Source organism: Branchiostoma floridae, chromosome 3 (genome assembly GCF_000003815.2).
Source record: "Branchiostoma floridae strain S238N-H82 chromosome 3, Bfl_VNyyK, whole genome shotgun sequence".
Taxonomy (NCBI): domain Eukaryota; kingdom Metazoa; phylum Chordata; class Leptocardii; order Amphioxiformes; family Branchiostomatidae; genus Branchiostoma; species Branchiostoma floridae.
The window spans coordinates 24,137,093-24,158,262 of NC_049981.1; the positions used below are offsets into that span (position 1 = coordinate 24,137,093).

Sequence of the window (21,170 nt, forward strand, 5' to 3'; positions counted from 1 at the left end):
TTAGCGTGTGGGGATCATGTACCTTACAAAAAGACACCTTACATATTTGATAACATGATGATTTATTTCCACGGGAAGGGCCATTTTCTTGAAATCATCCCATGTATATTCGAATTAAAACAAGAAAGTGATACAATAATAACAAACGAATTTCTTTAGACATTAGTCTATTTTATCGGCATACCTTTAAGAACGCCGACTCAAATAAAGTAATAGGTTTCGAACAGAACTGAAGGTGGATAATTCTTTTCTTATTTTCATTTTGCGTGCAATGAAAAAATAAAGCGGATGACCTAAGAACAATGGGGCGTGTGAGGGGTATTACATCTTACAGATAATACTCTATACATCTTAATAAGTAGAAATTGAATGAAATGTTTATACATTTAGTATTCGACTGATATGACATTGCTATTGGTAATTTGCATTATCTTTTAGACACAAGCAAAATCTGAAACCAAAGCCGACCCCCCCTCCTACTAAGGATAACGTTGATAGAATTTGGTAGGTAAAATGCAGCTGAGTAGCGCCTTCTGATTGGCTACTGGTTGAAGGCGGAGGGGTAAGATTGTTATAGGGGTTATTGGAGCTGCGATCCGTGTTGGAGGGTGCTTCAGGATTGCTACCATCTCATCTTCTTACTACTTTTCTATGGTAGAACATTTGGGGATCTTTTGCCGTTTACCTGCCGTACTACAAAGAAGTGACCGTCGTCGATCAGCCTGGGGACAGAAAATTACTGGGCAGGTTCGTAAAGATTTTGGATCATTTATCTTAATGTATTATCTTGTAAATGCAAGGACAAAAAACACGCAAAGGTAGATATCGATACAAATGTACGAGCGTTAAAGAGATCTGGTTAGGAACCACTCAGCTACAAGTAAATGGTAAAGACTGAGAAAAAGGAAGGTGTTGTTACTTGCTCAATGGGTCTTTGTGTGCAAAGAATTCTGCTTGATATACTTTGCATGTAATTAAGATTTAAAGTATATTTCAAAGATGATTCGCCCTAGACATTTGCTTAAGTTTTAAATGATTTGACATTTTCCCTACGCAATATCAGTCTTGCTAGTGTTCTAAAGCATGGGAGATTGGTATTAATGAACCCTTTTTAGTATGCACTAGGCAGGAACACATTTTGATATTGAGCCTATTGAGTCTTCTAAATCATAATAAACAATTCAATTGCAACCTTCACATCTAAGACAGCATAGGTCTCGCTCAATACATTATGAGCAGCAAAAATATCATTGAAATCGATGACAATATAACATTTATACGAATATCATATTTTTTGTTATTATAATTAGTCCTTCTGCTGTGCATCTGTCGGTTTGATTTGATTATGAACAATTATGACTTATTGCCACAACAGCATGGGCAGATACGCAAGTGTCAAAAGTGATCCCTCAAACCTGATATATTAAACCACGTTAATATCGCATCGCGTAAAACCATTCATCAAAAGCTTGACAAGCGGCAATGGCGACTCCGTACATGAACAAAGTCGTTCAAAAGTATCTGTAAAGAATCGAATTTGTTTGAACTATTCAAATTGACTGCTCACAGATAAGGAGAGAGTTCGAAAACTTGAACGTATCACTAAATGTTTTTATCTGATGCCAATTCAGCGCTAGATTCTATGTATTTTTTTCATAGAGTGATTTCTTGCCTACGTTGTGCTTATTCCATTCATTTTTGTTATTTCCGCGGGAGATGAATTTATTATATGGCAGCCATTTATCATGCTTTTCCATATATTTCTTTATAAAGATTGCAGATGCACATGGTGCAAACAGTTCCAATCTTGAAGCTCAATGCCAAACGTGTAAGGCCATACTGATTTGAATTTATGGATGACATCTTCCCTGAAACTAAATGCAAAAGGGTTTACTTTGTAGAAACGGTCCTTAGAAAATACTGCCAAAACTTAAGAACTACCTTACACAGATACAAAACTGGCAACGCTAGCATTGTGGCATGATGTGTGTATTGGCTACAGGAGATGATCAAAGTAAGTCTCCTTCCCAGCAGTCACACCCATACAGAGATATTTACAGCCAAGAGCAGTCGAATCGTAGCGCCATGCAATGGTCTGACACACTTTAGCCCATCCTGCACCTAAAACACCGCTACATAGAATATCAAAATGAAATGAAATGGAATCCACGGCCAAGTTCTCTTGTGTACTTTAAGCATGGTATCAATTATCGATTACCATGCATCGATGCTGACTAATAGTATACATTAATCAGGTTTTACACAACAAGTTTTACTACAATTCCGCTCATGCTGGCCTTAGTCGGTACAGTGGTGCGTTCCGAGGAGATTTTTTTTTATCAATCGTAAGTACATCAGAAAACTAATGGGTAAAACAATTACCCTACTCTAACCATTAAGTCTACAACGATTTGTGAAAATAGAAACATATCTTAATAAGAAAATACCAGAGAAACAATTTTTCAAAACTTTGGCAGTTTTATGGGAAACAATGGCATCTTTCCGCCCGCGCGCATCTGGCCATGTTATCTATTCATGCCAAACACCCAGGTCACGAATGAATCCTTTTACAAGACCACGCGGTTAAAAGTAGAAGGTCCACATGTACACGTACAACTCTTTCAAACTGCTGTGACTTTCCAATACATTCTGCATGTAATTGAATACGTTTAACATAACAGCACATTTCTCCAAGACCTACATGTATTCCACCCAACGATGAATGTGAAGATGCGGCTTGAATAGCAAAGAAAAAGTCAACAAGCGTCGCCTCTATATCTGAGACATAACAATGTATAAGAACCTGTCATTGACGGATTTTTCCCGCTTTCAATACACTCTACAGTAATGTTCTCCGCCCGCAGACAAAATTAAAACCGGATCAACTGAAGCTTACGGATTTACCTGTCCGACCAGCAGGTGTCAGGGGGCATCCGATATTGTCGGTGGAAAGATGTTTGGATCATTGATTTTTCTGGTAGCAGGCGAAATCTAATCTTCTCGCTCTCTGAGCTATGGTCTAATCTTTCTTCTACCGATCGGTCATTATAATTGATACGTCTTACTTTGGGACGAACAGCCCTGCCACAGCCCATCTTCTATCACAGAGATTATACGTCTTTAGATCGTATTACGATTAAGTGTGTTTTCTTGCGACTGGATTAGGTTACCGTAGTCAAAAGATGTTAACTATGTGTAGAGATGTGTAAGAAATCTCCACAACAGATGTGACAAGTAATCAGTTTAAAGATTGTTGTGAGATAATGAAATATTCATTTCAAGTTTAAAAAGGGGCTCAGTTTGAAGAACTAGAAGTTAATCATGCAGCTGCATTTACTGTTTACAATCATCAGATTCATAGAAACCACTTTAGAGTGTAAGTTGTACTCGTTCAAGTCCTTGATTAATGCCTTTGATTTTTTTCTGCAACACTTTAAGTGTTCATGCGATGAAATAATGCATTACCCGGGTAACAATACTTGGGTTTGGATTTTTGTTCTTAAAAACACAACAACAGTGCTGTAATAGATTTTTGAATGAATTTGAGGGTTAGAAAATACCTGTATCCATGGTGAAAGTCCGGATAAGAAGGCAGAAGGAAAGCTCAATATGTTTGGTATTGATGTTAGTAACACCAAGCTCCCTCGTCCCTTCTTAAAGTTAAAACAACAATCACAGATCTTAAGAATGGAGAGCAGCGTATGGTATTCAAACTGCAAAATATGATATTTTGCTTGCTTATTATCTACTTCAACTGTCCATTTAGACCTTACTGTTGACTCTTACGTTAGCATGCAATATGACGCTTTAGCTTCTTCCAAAATATATTCTTAGATCCTGAGTTATTTGAAATGCCAAAATACATCGTTTCCCATACGGCATATCACGGAAGGCGTTCGTCACCCTAACTACCTAATATTAGCGTTTTCCCAAATGCCTCGTTGATTCGCGTCAAGAGACGTAAATATGGATATAAACGAAAGTATACGGTCATAGCACATAAGACCTATGTAAACATTTCAAGAGAAGATAGAGAATGATAGAATTTACTTGAAGTAAGTATTGACAAGTATTTAATCAGTAACTGTATTCAAACCGGTGTAATGGCCGAGTGGGTAGAGTGTTCGCCTTGCACTGATTCGGTAGGTCGTGAGTTTGATCCCCGGCCGAGTCATATCAAAGACTTTAAAAATTGTACATGCTGCTTTCTCTGCTTAGAACTCAGCATTCGGGAAAGAGTATGGAAGTTAAACACACACCACTACCAGTGGACTAGCCCCCTCCTGTAGTGATTGCGTTGTGTGGCTCAGGGCTAAGGAAACAGAGATGGGCGCCGTCCTATGCGCCATCAGGCGCAGGAAAGGGTTTAACTTTAACTATATTCGAAAAGAATGTTTATACACTTCACTAATATAGATCATTTAATAGCATACTTTCCTAAAAATACGAAACTGTCAGTGAAATAGTCAAAAAAGGGGCTGCTTGAAAACGTTTTTATGCCAGTTTATTTGGGAGAGTTGTTTTTACCCAATAACCTCTCTGAATACTACGTAGGCAGCGTAAAACAAAATGTCATGTGTTTGGCTTGTCTGAATGTTCAGTGAGAAAATGTCAACATTATACCATGTGTTCATTTAAAAAGAAATTATAGCTGTAATTACATAATTCTACCATCGCATAGAACAGCTAAGTCTAGAAATTCTAACGTGATCGCAATATGGCACATTGCCAGTTCTCTACAAAGCGTTACTTTATGGCGACTTGTACAATCAAATTCAGATCTTCCTGCGTTTTGCCCTTCTCGACTCCAGACCAGGGGTCTGTTTCCTGTGAGGGGCCGTACCATGACGGTTTAATATGTCTCTTCTTCCCTGCTTAATTGCGCGTGTGTACGGGTCGGTCATGCACACGTGAGTAGCATGTCGTCCATTTCATGCCGGAGTATTTGGGGAAATGAAAAATTATCAATCACATTCCCTGGTGCCGAGTCTGCGATATTGGAAAAACGCCCTCGCAAGTGTGCGTGCCCTTTTCGCCCGGGCGTTCGATCGGGTGTGGAATTGTACAGCGGAAGAGGGCGGGGGAGTAACAGATACGGGCCATTTGCTTCATTCGACATTTATCTGTTTGGTATAAACATATGATGGGGGTCAGAGCGATATCTGTATCCTCGCAGCACAATGTTGATACTTTTTATCTGGCTACCATTCTACTTTAGTGGCAAGAATTCTACACCTAAGACTGGACGATTATAGGGCATCATTTATCAAGACACAAACTTTTTCAATGATTTATGACATCGCGCATTTAGCAAAGCATTTCCGGGCATGTTGACTACCGAAATCAAGTTACATTTATTTCCTCTATTGTACGTGTGAAACTGTTATTGTTTTGGACGGTCAGCAACTATTATCGACTAGATTTGTGTTACCCTTGTTATGCAAAACCATCTAAGAGCATGCAAGTTGAAAAGACCCCAGAACGCACAAAGTATAAAATTGATATTTTTTTTCTACCTACAGAATTTGTTGAGTGCTCCTTTAATTCGTTCGGTCGCTGCGAGGTCACTACTCTAGTGCTTGCTTTTGATATAAGCTTCGACCACGAAGAGATGGAATATATGTTTGGGATAAGTCTACTCGTAGAAAAAAATTCATTGTACATTGACAATGTGCATATTTGTGATCGATGATACGTTTTAACCAAACATTGTGTCTGGTTTCCTCGAGATGTATAGTAGCTTTAAGCATACTAATGGTAGGGTGACTCAATGGCATTACTGTAATTCAATAATTCAAATACGTACCAATTCCCCCCAGCCTAGTGGATATATGCGTATATCACAATTACCAGCAAACGATGGGGGATATTGAGTACTTTGTCAGTGGCATTTCATCAAAACTTTGCACGTTTAATACCTAGGATCACCTATACGCGATGTGCTATTATGACAATGATGGATGCGACCGGTGAGCGACCAAACATTGTCATATCACTGAAGAAATGACATAGATAAAACATTTATCGTTTTGCGGTTTTGTGCGTCGATTATCTTTCAAACCATATTGAACTGGATTGTTCATCATTCCCAATTATGAAATCAAGGATCACACAAATATAAGTTTGTTCGCTCTAATATCTCTTAGTCATCGCTGTCTAGCAGAAAAGGGGCCATTTGGAACATCGTTCATTCATCACAAGGGTGATAAGATCCAAAATGATATATTTTTCTCTAGCTGGCTTAGATTCACCAAGATCGACTCGGAGGTAAAACTAAGTAGCTCAGACGTATGCAATCTGTCCTTGTGCACCTTCAAGAGCTTATTACACATACGCTCCGATTCTGCGACAACATCACAAATACATGAAAATATGCAACAACAACAACTAGTTAGGCTGCTGTCTCATAATAAGCTGTTTGCGATCAAACATTTAATTTGTAATTAGATTTAACAGACATAGTACATTTAGCTTTGATAAATCAACGAAGACCTTATTGTACTATGTGTAAACTACAGGTCGCAGCAAAAGAATATTTGACAGATACATGGAAAATATTATACCATGTCAAACAACACAATAATCTTACTCCACTAATTAAATTAGACTTTTTTCGCTACTTCATGATGGTGATATGTGGAAACAGATATGTTTTACAATCAAAGAATTGTCAATAGACATCAAATGAATCTGACTTCGTCTTTATTACTAACTAATAGTTCCATCCGTCTATCAGCTCTCTCTGGCAAAAGTTAAGCCCAAAGAACCAATGTGCCCCCTCCCCTTACTTCTACCTTTGGAGACTATTGGACATCATGACCCCAATCTTCACGAGGAGCTACCAGATCGAACCTTACTGCTTGCGTTATCTATCATGGCATATTATTGCGGTGGAAGATATCTACATTTCCTTTAAGATTTATAGCGTATGTCTTCTGTGTCAAACAGATCCCTCGTCATAAAATCTTACTTCCACATAGCGCAAGACAGATGATATAGATCAATAAAATGTAATAAGAAAAGAAGAGAAGTTGTTACAATGTAAATCGAAGACAGGAAGAAAATCCAATATCCTGTCCAGCCATACTTAACGCAGAGATAAACATCAACCATGGTGTAAATGTGTTTCCCCAAATGTGCTGGCGGAAATGTCGATCAAACGTTGCAATTACTGATGGTATATGATGACATTTCCTTACCAGACGGATTGGTTTTACCACGAGTCCAACAGGAGTTGGCCATGTCTCCTGGTAGAATACTTGCTCTGATTTTAGACAAGGCGGAACTTTGTTCACCTCCGTAAAATCAAAGGTATTGTACTCAGTTGGTTATATTTTCAAAAAGAGTCAACATATCCCTAAAATGAGTTTATCTGTATGCTGATTCTTTCGCCTTCTATTAGATAAGATATGATATTAATTCATTCATGGTTCAGTGGCAGTAGTTATAGGGTTCCTTCCCGGTGTGAGTGGATCAAACCTTACAGTTTTTTCTCCGGGTCGGCATCTTGCAAAGGTGATAGTCACCTGTTATGTCAATCCCTCCACAAATGTGGTAAAACTAAATATGAAAAATCAACTCATCTGTGGGTGAGTTTGCGTACTGCTCGACAAAAGGCGTTTGCACATCATCTGCACGGCTGTGTGTGGTGTCCAGTTTAGATTCTGTGCCAAATACAGCAACAGATTGTGTGTTCCATTCAGTCAGTCAAGGTACGTACATATAAGAAATCACATGTTTCTTTGCCGATAGTAAGACGAGTTCTAACCGCATGAGCGGTGCAAAATGTATTTTGGGTAATATATCAAAGGTAAAGTTCTCGAAGACATAAATAAAACACGTTTGGACGTTTGGACAACTGCTTGGTTCACACATTATATCCAGCTTGACACAACATCATATTTGCTTGTTTCATAAGTTTGTCATTTTTCTACAAAACGGATGCAAAAAGCCTTCCTTAAAGAGATTTGCTAACTTTATCAAAGTATATTCTGGTTGTATGCAAAAAGTATATATGTATATAAAAAATTTTGACAGCTACCGACAAAATTCGATCTATATCCGTCACTGGATGACCCGCCAGTCAGGATCAATCAACTGCACTTATTCCTTGACATCGCAAGGGGCGCTACAGCTACAACAATAGCGTTAAACGTATATCCAAGGATGGTAACAGCTTGCTAATGGTATAAGTGTCCTTTAAGACTAGTAAGATTGAGAAGAAATAGATGAAAATTGAGTACAGAAGCAACTGAAGCACAGGATTATAAACTGAACTGAAGATGTCAATTTTAAACCGATAACGAGGGCAAGTTCAAAGCCATCAGTGTGACAGTAACGAATGAGTTGCAGACCAAACGCCGCTTTTGAAGAATCTTGGCCTTTAGGCAGGTACGATAGCCATTAACAGTTAACGGGTTTGGCATAGAATGTCCCCGGGTTCCGAAAGCATCAATGCTCTTGTGTCAAAGGCCTTCATATACGTTAGAGAAGGTCGGCACATTGATTCAGACAAATTCAGCAACTATGTAGCATTACTTAACTATTCTATATCAGCAAATACAAGAGCAAAATTTTTCCGAACAGTGTAACGCAAAATTTGACATGAAATATTTTATGTAAAAAATGAGATGTAGAAATAAAATCATACGCATCAATATATTTTCATTAGAAATTATGACATTTTACAATGCATTCAAACTTCGAATAATGCAGAATGATATGATGGTTATGGATGATATGATGGTTATGGATGATGTGATGGGTATGGATATCACTTTGTTGCATATATCATGATTGAATTGATATGTATATTCCTAGCATATTCTTATGTGCATCACTTCGCTTTCAATAGATTTGTTTAAAAAATGGAACCAGAATGTGTAAGTAGCTATTGTTTTATTGTGAGTAGATAGTATGCGAACAAAGCTAGTCACGATAATATATAGTGCCAGGAAGTGATCATTCAACGCATTGTATGCATCATTCAGTAACTGTTATTCAACAAGACATATGCTCTAAATACGTCGCAAGGGTGTTAGAACTTTCGAACTCCCGTAATGGTATATACACTAATTCTCCAAGTATCATTTTGCATCATTTTCGCCACAGACTTTGATAGGATTGCACTCTGCACCACACAACGGCTGATACAAACCAACACAATACCCCCATTTTCACGAAGGTAACGAATCATTCCAAATAAATACGACTTGATGTAGAGTGACGCAATCCTTGACGGGAAAAACCAGGCCAGGTGGCCCGGAACCTTTCTGTTCGATTACGGTAACGTCAGTCGACCGTAAGATGCATCTTGGCACTTTACACTTCCCTACTCACAGGCAATTGCTTCTCTCGTGATGCAAACTGGCTTTTAGATGATTCCATTGCTACCATTGATTGGTTTGCATTAGACAGACACTGTCCTATCAGACGTGATCTGTACAGTGTTAAATTGGATCATCCACTTGCGCTAAATGTCTCACAGCAGGACGTCATGATAGGTCAGGTCAAAGCTGCACAAGTTACAGATCCATATATTAGGGTTTAAACAAAACCGTTACATAATACTTACACCGAGGATAGGTTGTTCCACCATACAACATGTAACCACTTCAAAGGGCCTATTTTCTACAAAAGGGGGGATTTGAGTGGATCATGATCATTGCATCGGAAAGAAGATCACCTGATGAAGGAGAAGTATTAAAGTTGTATTGGATACCGAAGTGTTCGCAGTTGTTTCTCTATATGACTTTGCTGCATTTGCAAGATTAGCTTTGCATGTCGACTATTAGAAGCTGCGCGATGATATATGTTGCTTTATTTTCACCTTAGCTGTTCGTAAATTTAAAGTACAATGTAATGAAATATTTCAAAAATCACCCCTATGTTCTCGGTATTGTGGAACAGGTCATCGATGTCGTTAGGCATTTAAGGGCCAGTGCTAATTGAATCATCGCCAAGCAGATACATGGCTTATGTGATGTGTAACACTGACTGATAAAACAGCTGCCACGGTACCTGTACGTAGTCGGCTGAAATTGTGCACCATCCCACTCTACGGGAGGGTATCAGGTTACCGGAGCTCCCGCGCGGTCCTCTCTGAGCATGGCAGTAACTCTAATACCTACCAGAATATCAGGATAGAATTAGGTATTAGCAGTGTGTAACATCTATTAACAATAATCCGCTGGGTAAGAAATATCCACTACTTTAAAAAAAAAATAGTAAGTTTCATATGTCTCTAGTTAAGAACCCCCAAGTATGCAAAGTTTAGATATAGCATATACTGGGGGACGTTGGCTTAGAGATCTGTTCGGACTAGGGGTGGGTATCGGTACAGAAACTTCAGGTAAAGGTACGGCCCAGGTCCAGAGGATCAGGTCCTGGTTGACGTCCGAACCTGAACCTGATTGTTTACGAATTGGTGATACTCAAAATTACAAACAATTCCGGGTTTTCTGGACCGGTCTGAGAAGTAAAACCGGTACACAGCCCTAGTTTGGACGTATCTTTTCAGAGTGGCAGAATTGGGTACCCTGGAGGAGCTGTACTAGTAGATGTTACCACGTAGGAATGCTGCATAATCTTGTCTGAACGTTTTCTGACATACGCCCCGGTGGTTGATATGGAAAGGGTATTCGGTGACCAAAAAATTAACTGAGATGGAGAGAAATCAAGAACGTAATCATCTATACAAATTAAGACTTGATATTATTACAGACTTCATGATGACTTAATATCTATGGATTTCAAAACTAGTCATAAGGAGACGGCAAAATATCAAGGAGACGACACAAATGTCAACAAGTTTGCTTGAGACCGTTTTTCATATTTGCTGTACATATGTAATACGAATATAATAGAGATTATAATGCTTTTTGCTTCCAAGCTCGGGCCACTTACTTGAGTTAGTACAAGGTGATCAAATCACATACACAGACACAAATACAAATTCCGCTATTTCTGCTTGAGACCGTTTTTTAGGTTTACATATAATACGAATTTGTCACGAAGAAAAACTGTGGGCTAGCAGTCTCATCCATCCACCCCACCTTGTCGGTCAGAATAATAACGTACCGATATGAAGGGGCTATTTCCGCGTAAGAATTCTTTTAGCAATTCTTCCTCTGGAATGACCATATCCGCTCAACTGTGCGTTTCACAACGTTGTAAAACGGCGAACATTTAGTCTTCAGCAAGAGTTTAACGACTTCCAAGATCAATCCGTCTACTGGAGTGATTGATGAAGCTTCGTGACTTCGCCTCATCCTGGCATCAAGGTATCGTCACCTTTTGGAACCAAGTGCACGGGCAGGGTCAATATCATGTGCGCCGGCTCCTTGCAGCAATAATCATAGTTTCATCAGGATTCCGCACGTAATGGCATGGATTTTATAGGATACTGCAACTCGGCATGTGAGTTTATACGTCTGTTTTCTACCAGTCATAGATATTTGCACTGCTCCCAACAACGAGGTACTTTTCTTTGTCATATTGTTCCGAGGAGCTTCATTATGATTTAGTAGCACTTTTCTTCACGGTAACTGCGCCCAGATTTTTATGAACTATATTTACCAGTTAACTGTAAAAAACATAAATTCAAACTAGCTGGCCGTGTATGCATTCATCTGAGCAATCAAAAGAATGCGCTAACAGTTAAAGCTGCTTGCTTTACGTACTCTATGTAACAAAAGCTCTTATTTTCAAGCGCTCTATGGAGCCTCTACCTGCCTCTATTTAATTAAGGGCCTTACCAGTGGATTATACTGTTAGAAGCGTGATTTAGTCAGGTTACTACAGAACCATCCATGACAGATGGCTGTACCTATTCCAAAGCCTTTCAGCGTCAGCTTATCTGTAACAGTTTTGAATGCTTCATAACGAAGAACTGTATGAAACTACATTTGGTTACGAAACTACATTTGGTTAGATTTCGGAAGTACGGAGTAATTCATTCTTGTTATTCTACCGATGTCTAGCAGATTGCCGCTGATTTCTTTCAGAGAACCTTTGGCGTGGTTCTTTAGAGTTTAATCCGCTTTGTATGGCTGGAAATTGTCAAGATACACATTTGTCCACTTCACTAGTATGTAATCTGTCATTATTATCTTCGCCTCCCATTTCATTTTATTACATCGTTATTTTCAATAAACGTATATAGATGTGCCAGCTGTTAAAATGAATGATTTTGCTGATTACACGTAAAGATAGGACAGTCAAAGGATACTTTAGGATCAATGCATTTTGACATCTCTATCTCACGTCAAAATGCAGAGCAAAAAAAAATTACCGATACTCAGCCAGACTCATCTTCTGCGGCGACTGAGCAGAACTTGTTTATCAATGTCAGTTTTCCTGTTATCTCCAATCTGTTCATGTCAAACAATCATGGTGAAAGGCTATATGGGTACCGCAAAGTATTTAGCCTGGATGCCGGATCCCGCGGTCGTGGTATAAGTCTCACAGTTGAGCTCCTGGATCCAATTAGTTTGTAACAGGGATACCCCGGTTCGATCCTGGGAAGGGATTCTAGGTTGAGGCTTCATGTTTAAAGTTTTAGGAATGGACATAAAACGGAGGTTCCGTGTTAGAGGGGGTACCACGAGCCCATTAACGTTTAAGAAATAGTAACCATTCATCTTAAAGATATTTCCTGCTTCTAGTTACAGCCAGGAAGCTCACTATCCTCTAGATGCGCTGACTATAGCTATAGTATAGGTACCGAACGGAAGTTCCAGACCAAGCGGCAAGGGCACGGCAACACCGATTCCTTCAGCTGGGGTAGGGACATATCACGTCTCGCTCCTACTGTTTACACATTGCCCTACTCGGACATCTTGGGGTTAATCTCAACTATTGTCTGTTGTAAAGTTTCCTTGGAGGCTGTGACTGGCCTGTGTAGCCATGGAAACGGTCTGGTATCTAGACTACAGTGTGTTGGGTGTTGCACGGTACAGCAGCGCCAGTAATAATGAGGTAAAACGGCCGTGGGTGTGTTTGCTGCGGGCAGTCACATTCGTCATTTTGCAACATTTTACGAGTTTCGTCGCTGATGCGTTCGGAATGAACCATTGCTTAGGTTGTAGGAGATTCAGGTCGTTGACACATTGCGTCTCATTGTAAATTCTTGAGAAGGACTATTCCCAAAGCTTGCGTTGGTGCAGTTGAATTAAGACGTCTACGTAGAAATATTTTTTTTACATAGTTTATGTTTAAGCGAATTTTCAACTTATCCAGAAAACATCAGACACAAACAGTTTTGTTCTCAAATACTTAAAAAACGACTGGTTCCAAACATATGTAAATATTTGTTGATGTAGGTTTAATCTAATATAAATAATTCCATACGGGGTTTTGTAGACAATATGTCATTAATGTATCACTTGTGGTGAATATTTGTTGATAATTTTTTTTTTTTTTGCTCAGGTCCATCATCAATATGCAATAATCTTGAAGCCGTGCGTGATAAGTAAACTATAAAGGTATACCACAGAGGTGCACGAAGAACACCTTTCTTTTATTTGATAGCTTTCTGGTACCTTTGTAGTATAGTTTCCGCGGAGTACGTGGCATCTAAAGGCACAGTGTGTAGCAATTGTGGACACACACCACTACTAGCAAACTAGAGTTCGGCGACCTCATACCTCCATGAAAATTTAGAGCTTTCGTAAATTTCATGCAATTGACTAGCACATTAACATAATTTATGCATGGTATTGTTCATCATTGACTAGCGTACACATGTCACCATTATAAAATTCCCACTATTAATCATAAAGCGTTTTTGCAATTTTTACATAAATTATGCAAATAAGTTCCTCATTACCATATTTGGTATCTGCTTATATTCCACCTATCATAGTTAACATGTGTTACATTTATTGAAGTCCAGTTATTGAAAACAATGGAATTATACAATTTCCTCATTAATCATGCAAATTAAGTCCTCATTTGCATAAAATGTATATCATTATGAACATATTTGCCTAAGGTACCCGCATGTCTAGTATGATGCCAATCCATCAATCCTTTCTGCAGTTATCCTCTTTAGAATGTCTTGACAAAAACGCCCCTGCAGTTCCGCAATTAAATATTAGGGGGCTGAAACCTGCCCCACTTTGTCATGACACTGCAAGCTATCTACCAGCCAAATGTGAAGACCATATCACATCCAGGACAAGAGATACATTGAAAAAACTGCCATGATATAATATCCTCATTAATTATGCAAATGTACTCCTATTTTGCATAATTAGTATTTAATCTTGTACAAAATTGTCTAAGGTACCTACATACCAAAAATGATGAAAATCCGTTGTTCCCTTCTTGAGTTATCCTCGTCAGAAGTTTTTGACAAAAATGCCCCTGCTATTCCCAAACTAGACGCTAGGGGGCCCAAACTTACGTAATTTTTTCCTGAGCACAAGAGCTATCTAATGCTTAAAAATCTTGACCATAGCATGTTCAGAACACCGAGATAGCAAAACCGGAAGTTGCGCTGCAGTACCAAGGCCACACACCAGGGGGCCCAAAATTGACCTTGACCTTCGTCTTCCCAACCCCTACCTACATACCAAATATCATCGTAGTCCATCAAGAGGTTCTCAAGTTATGATGACTACAAATATGCGGACACACAGACACACACACAAACACACACACAAACACACACACAGACACACTCAAAACTATACCTCCATTTTTTCATGGAGGTAACAAAAACACTACCTGATGTTGAGGGACGCAATAAGATATCAGTGTTGTAAGTATTGGTATCACCCACCAATTGCAACAGTTTAGGTTCGATAGCTGCAAAAAGACAGAACATTAAATAGATTAAGACTGCCGCCAACAAACCTGCCGCATGATAATGTGTAACCGAGTGAACAGGGGCGTTACACTTAGGGTGTGATCAAAGAAACGTTCTGAAAGTTGATACGGCCTATAGATTCCCAAGATCGACGATTACATAGTTAGGACTTGAGAGAAAAATCCATTTGCAAACTGACCTAGAAAAACAAAATTGAGAAAGTGCATTGAATAGAATCTTTCACGGACAACTTACCCCGAAGACGATGCCCCGAAATCATTTACACTGCTTTTAATGTAGCCAAATGGCTATTCCTCACCATTATAGTGTTATCCTTTAGTGCAATTCAATACCGTAGCTCTAATCTCGCAACGAGTTTCCAGATATTTAACGCAGAAAATGGGTTCCACGCGGTGGTAATTGTAAAATGATGGACAAGACGTGTGAAACTAGTCACATATTTTGCATTGTAACATTTGAGAGACGGAAAGTACGTTCTTTCGTGATAATAAAAAACGCCTTGAATTTACTCATGATTTAACAACTACAGGGGCACCATTGGCTAGCTTTAAACGTAGAATCAGATGGGAACTGTGTTGATCTAAAACACGAAAGCAGCATTTTTACACCATTACTTATATGGCCTCCTTACCCAACAGTTGTATATTCATAACCCAAACTCAATATCAAAAGAAAATGTTTCCATTGTCTGCTTTAATTTTTTGACGAATGTTTTGTTTTTGTTAGTAAAAAAAGAGGCATGGCCAAAAAAGATATGAATGAATCTGTATGGTTTGAAGAAAATGACAGACAAGTTTGCGTTTAACCCTATCCAGACTGAGGATGGGGGGGGGGGGGGGGCTAAAAGTGCTTGCGCTAACTTTGACGTCGTATTGCTCCCAAACGGCTTGTACTACAACAACCAAACTTGTTTTCTTCTCCTAGAATATTGTTCGCAACAATTCAAGACATATAGAGTAACTTTATAATTGTTCGTGTTGCCATGGCAACGGGTTTCTGAACGGCTTATGTTACAAAAATCACAAATTTTGGTTTAAACAATGGGATTTTAATAAGATTTTATTGCTAAACTACACTTTCATATTTGTAATATCTAACATATCTTAGTGTGACATTTGTAATTAAATATTTATAAACTATGCTAATGTAATGTCGTAATTGGTCAAAATCCAAGATGGCTGACAATATCATGACGAAAAGTATTACCAGCCTAGCTATTTTGACTTGGATTTCATCACTACATGGTACTTTCTTACAGAAAACATTCATGTGAACGTTTTCAATCCGTTTCCATGTGATTTAAGCGTTACCTGTTGAATAACATGTATCTTAAGACATTTAAGGTTGATAATCCATGAGCCCTTTCGATATTACGAAAGGGGTGGGGGCGTATGAGGCGATGGAATGCCAAAAAAGCCCAGTCTGGAGATACAAGGCTTAACCCTATCCAGACTGGGCTTTTTAGCAGCTGCGTGCTAAATCAGAACTATTTTTTTTCCATACAAGCCAGACGTCCTTGACTGCGGAATTGCGTCAGAACCTGACGCCAACACATGTTACTAGTTCAAACAGCACCTAATGGTCAGGCCGACACACCCTATACATATTTACCACCATCATAATGATCCTTTATCTTTCTATTTCACAAGTTAACATTTCATGCAAGACGTACTATTTTAAGGACCGTTGTATCATATTTCCGCCGTAAATATTCTATACATGACGTAAAATAGACGTCATTGGCAAGGTTTTTGTCATCACTTCATGTCAGTAGGCGAAAAGTCTCAACGACTTTTCTAATAAACTAGGTTTACATTAAAAATGCTATAACCTTGATTTTTGATAATGTTGTTACCTCCATGAAATGTCATGGAGGTTATATTTTACCCTGCGTTTGTGTGTGTGTCTGTCTGTCTGTCAACAAGATAACTCAAGAACGGCTTGATGGATTAGTTTCATATTTGGTGTATTGGTGGGGTGTGACGAAAACTAGAAGTGATTAGATTTTTGGGCCCCTAGCGACTTTCCTTGGTACTGCAGCGCCACTTCCGGTTTTGCTCTCTCGTGTTCTGAACAAGACATGGTTCTAATTTTTGCGTGTTAGATAGCTCTTGTGCTCAGAAATAAGTGACATAAGTTTGGGCTCCCTAGCGTCTGGTTTTGGGATAGCAGGGGCATTTTTGTCAGAAACTTCTGAAGTGGATAACTCAAGAAGGAAACAATGGATTTTCATGATTTTTGGAATGTAGGTTCCTTAGACAATGTGATACAAGATAAAATACAAATTATACAAAATTAGATTACATTTGCATAATTAATGAGTTTATTCTATCATAGCAGTTTTTTAATGTATCTCTTGTACCGGACATGATATCGTTTTGATATTTGGGCGGTAGCTAGCTTTCAACGTTTTGGCAAAGTGGGGCAAGTTTCAGCCCCCTAACATTTAATTGTGGAACTGCAGGGGTGTTTTTGTCAAGACACTCCAAAGAGGATAACTATAGAAAGTAATTGGCATGCAGGTAGTTTAGGCAAAGATGTTTATAATGATATACATTTTATGCAAATGGGACTTAATTTGCAAAATTAGTGAGGAAATTGTATAATTCCATTGTTTTCAATAGCTGAACTTAAGTAAATGTAACACATGTAATTTATGATAGGTGAGAGATAAGCAGATACCAAATATGCAAATGAGGAACTGATTTGCATAATATATACAGAAATAGCAAATCCACATAATGACTAATATTGGGAATTTCATTATTGTGACATGTGTACGTTAGTCAATGATGAACATCGCCATACATAAATTATGTAAATGGTATTCATTTGCATGAAATTTACAAAAGCTCTAAATTTTCATGGAGGTATGAGGTCGCCGAACTCTAGTTTATAATGAAACTTCAACTTGAAGAGATATCTTTAAATGTAAATTTCGCCAGTTTACAACATTCTTTCGTGACACGTTGAAGTATCTGTTCAATCTGACCCGATACATTTTGTATAAGGTATGATTATATACATGTCACGTATATTAAGGTTGTGTGGAGTATATATATACTGCTCTATACTTTTTCACGTGCGTATTCGGAAGTGCTCCCGCTGTTCCCGGGAAGAAAAAAGCAGCTGATTCAATACACACAATAAATATGTACAACCGTCTCGGTCCCTCTACCCCAAAGAATATTCCATTAGCAAATATGTTTTTAACAAAAACGACTACCATGAATATTGTTACTTATGACATATATAGTCAGGCACTACCAAGATAGACCTTATTGTATTACGTCTGTGACGTAAATAATTGACATTGTGACACGTTTGTCGGTCAACAAAAAAGGGAACCGTATGTATGTGTGTTCTCCGTTCCGGTTACTTTTAAGTCACGCCCGCTTTGATAGAAACCAAGACCATGCTTTTAAAGGCGTGCGTTCACTTGTTCACAGAGTCTCTCGTCCTGCGGTTGTGTCTTTGATAGCGAACAGTTACTGTAGAAGATAACCTCTTCTGGTGCCTGTACTTTAGGGCAAGTGGCGGTTTGGTGTAACTTGCAATCCAATCCAAGCCAGTTCAGGCTGCGGACCATCAGTACGACCTACGCAGATCCCGGTTTTATAGTAACGTCTTACGTTGACTTAACGGTACAAAGGTGAGGCCTTACAACCTTACGAAGAACGTGAATCTACAAAGCACAGACAGTTAACGGACTACGGAGGAGGAAAAGGTTTGGTGTTTTATTTTTTGTAGGCCCATGAAATCGATATCTATTACTTTAGTTCATTCTTTTGGATTGTGGAGAGAGATATACAACCATACTGTTTCATTAGCACTTTTACGTGCTGTCGGTACCGAAGCCATTGATCTTAATATGTTTAATCTAAACTGCACTAATTTCATGCTTAGCTTAGATAAAGAAATATATGAATTCAAACTTTCCTTGTTATCGTTTACGAGATACGATTATTCCATAATACAGGAAAAACGACTCCTTGTATATAAACTGCAAATATGAGAGTTTCTGTCGTCTGCTTGGTAAATTGTTAAATGGCAGTGTGAAAGGAGAATCTTGGCCCGTTCCAAACTAACTTACATCCCTTACGAAGCACTCACTACTAAAGTACTTTTATGTCACCTCTATGCCAGACATTTTGCTGAATTTTTGTTTGCGATCAGCTGCTTATTTCCCAAGGGTTGTCCTGATTTATTCATGTTTTGTTTGCAGCGCTGTTGAAACTAGACAAAATGTGTAAATGTTTGTACTTTGTGCCAGTACATTATATTTTACTCCATAAGTAGTGGATTACGTGATTGTATACTATTTCAATTCTTTAGGACGTTATTTTCTCCATTTGTTTTCAACGTTAACGGCTAGTGTGGTAACATTGTACAATTTTCAAGCAAGCTGTTACAGATTCTGAAGTATAATCTAGAGAGTATTTTCCGTACTACGACAACTACATTATGTGCGAACTGTAGAAAGACCTCATTTAGCGATCGTGCGACGATCGTACGACTGATGTCATAATTATTCTGCGTCCGGTTTGGTGCTATTTCATGATTGCGTGTTTGTTTTATAAGCACTGACAAAAATGACGGCAGCCACGTGCAGCGAAGTGTTGCACACAATTCTAACAGCCCTTCCCTTGGAAAACATGCAATGCCCTACGCCTATTTTCTCATTGACCCATATTCTTATTTGCCGTGGACAAATGTCAGGACAGCTTTGTTCAAAAGTGGTTACATTTGCATTGTCATTGAAGCGAACCTTAGCAAAGGCGTAAAGCTGTAAAACATACTGGCACAATGTGTCACTTCTTGTAAAAGAAGTATGTCGCTGTTATAAAACAACGCACAGGAATAGGAATGTTTACTGTTACAAATAGTTGCATGAAACCTATATAAACCGCACACTTCGTTGCATTGAGAGAAGGGCAATGTTGTCATTCAAACTGACGTACTCGTCAAACCGAGACAAAACTTTAGAAATAAAAGTCACTTGCTATCCTTTACTAATATCATATCTGTGGCTGCATTTCTTGGCCATGAATGCAGCAGGTAATGCCCAGTTTCGTAACGTTATTACTGCTGTTTCATATTGCTCGGCCCCGCGCTCAATTTCTTGCTCCTTGAGGCGTTCAGCAGGGTTGCCTCCATATTGGATCGGCAGCGCACAACTTCATTACCCTGGGTACGTGACTGTGCATGTTCTCAGGATTGCAGGCGACATATTCATCTTGGGCCGCTGCGCGCTCCGGTCGGTTTGAGAACGTGTGGGAGCAAGCGGGAAGTTTATATCTGTCAGGAGTGAAACGGCTCCTTGGGATGGCGATTTAATAGGCTTGGGGGAGAACTCTGATATGTAGGCTAGGCTAGTTTAACTCGGAGTCATTGAATTCTGCATGACGCAAGGATAAGCAAAGAAGGAGAAAAGTTTTCTCTTTGAATCTTGAACAAGTCGCCTCTTACACAATTTTCATCTAAAGATAAATCTTCTGACCAGCGTCAGCGGGGCAAATTGCACACTGACACGGAGACAAGCAAACAAACAAACAAACGTACATTAAGTAGACCTTTTGCTTTGACTAAACATTCACCCTAAAACAAGATAAATTGTAATATGACTTGGTGACAGCACATTTTTTTTCTCACTTTGCCACTAATTATTGATCAATACAAATAAATCTCACCAGCCAGGTTGATCGTCCTAGCCTCACCAGGGCTCTATCTTTTCGCTTACTTCATTATTAGCAAGCGAAACAATGAAGCCAGCGTTTATAACAGAGGGTTGTGCCTGGATTCCCACGTATGCACATTACGTTCTTGGACAGTGCTGGGGCATTAAACCCCGACCCAACCATCCGTTCTCATGGAGCTCAATGAGGTACAATAAAAATGTCGTATATATGTGGTTCGGTGCCTGCCAACTATAAATGTCATCGGCTAGCATAGATAATAAGCTACTGTCCCGCGGTCGCCCCTCAACGTGACGAGGGTGAGGCCAGGGCAGCGGGCACCAACAAGGTGTCGTTGGTATTTTGGCAGGTGGCGACTTGACGTTGACCTGGATGATCCTCGTGGTTTATAATCCTCATTTCAATAGATGGCGATCTCGTTGCGACCTCGCAGCGATTAAGGAGGAATTTGGGCAACCCTTAACTCCATAGGTGGTATATCATGTAAAATTATGACTGAAAAGACAACAAATATACAGATTGCAAAAGATTCACTCGTCTAATTTCTTGAAAACTCGTTGAATCCCTAAGTCACAGGGCATCTGTAGCGAGGTCGCCGCACTCTCTTTGTGACCTAAAATTTGACAGATCACTCAAAGAAT

General features: G+C 39.0%; 1 protein-coding gene across 1 annotated transcript in view; it reads left to right on the forward strand.

The window, feature by feature from the left end:
- Positions 1–594: 594 nt before the first annotated feature.
- Positions 595–21,170, forward strand: part of LOC118412582 (vesicular acetylcholine transporter-like) — a 43,133-nt gene continuing 22,557 nt past the window's right edge. The window contains exon 1 of the mRNA XM_035815531.1: positions 595–747. The gene's annotated coding sequence lies outside the window, so the exon portion shown is untranslated. The remainder of the gene's footprint in view (positions 748–21,170) is intronic.